General features: G+C 46.0%; 1 non-coding gene across 1 annotated transcript; it reads right to left on the bottom strand.

Moving 5' to 3' along the window:
• Positions 1–2,920: 2,920 nt before the first annotated feature.
• Positions 2,921–2,998, bottom strand: Trnaa-cgc (transfer RNA alanine (anticodon CGC)). Its single transcript has one exon. It is a non-coding gene; the product is annotated as a tRNA-Ala (tRNA).
• Positions 2,999–3,257: the final 259 nt, after the last annotated feature.

Below are 3,257 nucleotides of genomic sequence, written 5' to 3'. Positions count from 1 at the left end.
AAACTTCAGTTGGAAAGACGACATAGATAATATTGTGGGGAAGGCGAGCCAAAGGTTGCGTTTCATTGGCAGGACACTTAGAAGATGCGACAAGTCCACTAAAGAGACAGCTTACACTACACTCGTTCGTCCTCTGTTAGAATATTGCTGTGCGGTGTGGGATCCTTACCAGGTGGGATTGACGGAGGATATCGAAAGGGTGCAAAAAAGGGCAGCTCGTTTTGTATTATCACGTAATAGGGGAGAGAGTGTGGTAGATATGATACGCGAGTTGGGATGGAAGTGATTAAAGCAAAGACGTTTTTCGTCGCGGCGAGATCTGTTTACTAAATTTCAGTCACCAAATTCTCTTCCGAATGCGAAAATATTTTGTTGAGCCCACCCTACATAGGTAGGAATGATCATCAAAATAAAATAAGAGAAATCAGAGCTCGAACAGAAAGGTTAGGTGTTCGTTTTTCCCGCGCGCTATTCGGGAGTGGAATGGTAGAGAGATAGTACGATTGTGGTTCGATGAACCCTCTGCCAAGCACTTAAATGTGAATGGCAGAGTAGTCCTGTAGATGTAGATGTTGATGTAGTGACCAGATTAGTGACTGTAGTGAGACTAGAGTTTGCAATAGCAAGATATTGCCTGCAAGAGGACTATTACTGTGAACGTTTGCCGTAACAAGTGGACTCTATGGCAGATACGTGAAGGTGTCTGTTCACGTAAATAAAGAACCCTATTAAGTGAGGTAGGATGTCAAACGGGCCGACTTGGAGCAGGAGAGGCACCACAGAACATTTTAGTTTCCACTGTCTATACTTTTACAAATAAATTCATAAAACTTTGTCAGCACGACCAGGAAGGATTCAGAATTCACCGTCATAGCAGTGGAAGTTCGAAAACATAACGAATTAATTTTTTTTACATGTGAAATTTCATCGTTTTTTTTCACTTACTAACGGTTACATTTGTTGCTATAGGTACACTTTTCTTCGTAAGTAAGAGAGATTCTTCTATGAAATTTGCACAGCATACAAACCATACTTACAGGTGTACGAAACTCTAGAATTTTCCAAATCTATTAAAACCTGTGGTAAAAATTGAGGTAATTAACTAAAAAATTTGTGTTTTTTCTAAACATGAAATTTAAAATATAACAGTTTGTCCGTTTTTTCATAAATTAAATAAATTCGAGAGTTTCATACACCTGTGAGTATGGTATGTATGCTGTGCAAAATTCATCGAAGAATCTCTCTAACTTATGAAGGAAAGTGTACCTATAGCAACAAATGCAGCTAACCGTAAGTGAAAAAATGATGGAACTTCTCATGTAAAAAAAATTATTTTGGTATGTTTTCGAACTTCCACTGCTATGAGTGTGAGTCCTCAATGCTTCCTGGTCATGGTGACAAAGTTTCATGAATTTATTTGTAAAAGTATAGACAGTGGAAATTCAAATGTCCTGTGATGCCTCTCCTGCTCCAAGTCGACCCGTTTGACGTACTACCCCCTTAATCCAGGTGTGCATTTACAGAAAGATGATACCGGTCACCCATAACATCCTCTCCTTGCATCATCGTAGTACAAAACTCTACAATTACATAGTCTGTGCAGTCCAATTTACTTTTCTGATCAATTACTGTAATTTCCTGTCTCCTAATTATCCTCTTAGTTGACTGTAATGCTCATACTCAAAAAAACGTGTTCGTTTTTCCGGCGCACACTTAAATGTGAATTGCAGAGTAATCATGTAGATGCAGATGTAGATGGGCAGAGGTCTGGCGGTGGCTGGCTGTGCCCTGTTTCTGCGGATAGTGGGCACACACACACACACACACAATCACACACACACACACACACACGTGTGGTGGTAATGCACGCACGCGACGACCGGGCGTGGCCCGTGCCTCGCACATGGCTGCACACGCCGACCGCGTCGCCGCCTATAAACGTCCGGCCGCGGACACGCGTGTCAATGCGCCCAGCCGTGCGTGAGGCGTCCACCAAATGGCGCCCTCCGGCATTGTTCTGGTCCAGCGCCGCGTCGGCAAACACACTGGGCGCGCAATGACAGCCGCGCGGGACGCGCGCCCGGACGCCTCGCTAAAAATGCCGTCCTCACACGGGACGCGAAGGCCAACGTGGGCGACGAGCTCCTACAGTTTTGCGTCGTAATAGCGTGGAATGTCACATCGCGGAGCCGATTTGAATCGCGTTAATGTTTGGTCGCCAGTAAGTACTATAGGCGTGACAGCAGTTTTAGTTTGCTGTAGGCTGGAGCAATTAGTAAACACGGGGGAATGATGTCAGGAATAACTCCTGTCACGGTCGCCAGTTTCACACTGCACTGGCCGGCTTTTGTGGCCGTGCGGTTCTAGGCGCTTCAGTCTGGAAACACGCGACCGCTACGGTCGCAGGTTCGAATCCTGCCTTGGGCATGGATGTGTGTGATGTCCTTAGGTTAGCTAGGTTTAAGTGCTTCTAGGGGACTGATGACCTCAGCTGTTAATTCCCATACTGCTCAGAGCCATTTGAGCCATCACACTGCACTCGTCCCGGAGAACAAACTTGTTGAGTACGTAGTTCCGCGTAGTCAGCGCGTACACAACTTTCCCACTAGGGCACGCCCCGCTAAGCACAACAGCGCAGGCGCAGCGTTCGTCCGTCTCCGCACTACGAGATGGCGCTGCCTTAGAGACGGACCAAATTCTGCTTCCGCCGGCCTGTGTATTGATATGTAACGCAGCCAATGAGATTGGTGGTGGTGGTGGGTAGTGTTTAACGTCTCGTCGACAACGAGGTCATTAGAGACGGAGCGCAAGCTCGGGTTAAGGAAGGATTGGGAAGGAAATCGGCCGTGCCCTATCAAAGGAACCATCCCGGCATTTGCCTGAAACGATTTAGGAAAATCACGGAAAACCTAAATCAGGATGGCCGGAGACGGGATTGAACCGTCGTCCTCCCGAATGCGAGTCCAGTGTGCTAACCACTGCGCCACCTCGCTCGGCCAATGAGATTGCTGGTAACGTAGAACATTTTATTTTCTCCTCGCCGATCACACTCGCGCAGTGATACCTGAACGCTTGACGTATTATAACGAGTGTACAGACCTCCGATTAGTCAGTCTGCATTAGTGTGTAGTCAAGTTTCAGTCTGCACTTATATTCCTGTACATAGCCATGAAGATAAGTGTATAGACACTTTGTAAAGTATCAGAGATATGTGAATGTGAGAATAAGATTAACGTACCAAGACCAAAGGATCTTCA

This window comes from Schistocerca serialis, chromosome 12, assembly GCF_023864345.2.
Source record: "Schistocerca serialis cubense isolate TAMUIC-IGC-003099 chromosome 12, iqSchSeri2.2, whole genome shotgun sequence".
NCBI classification, from domain to species: Eukaryota; Metazoa; Arthropoda; class Insecta; order Orthoptera; family Acrididae; genus Schistocerca; species Schistocerca serialis.
The sequence above is the reverse complement of the archived record's forward strand: the minus strand, read 5'-3'. Positions and strand labels throughout refer to the sequence as shown.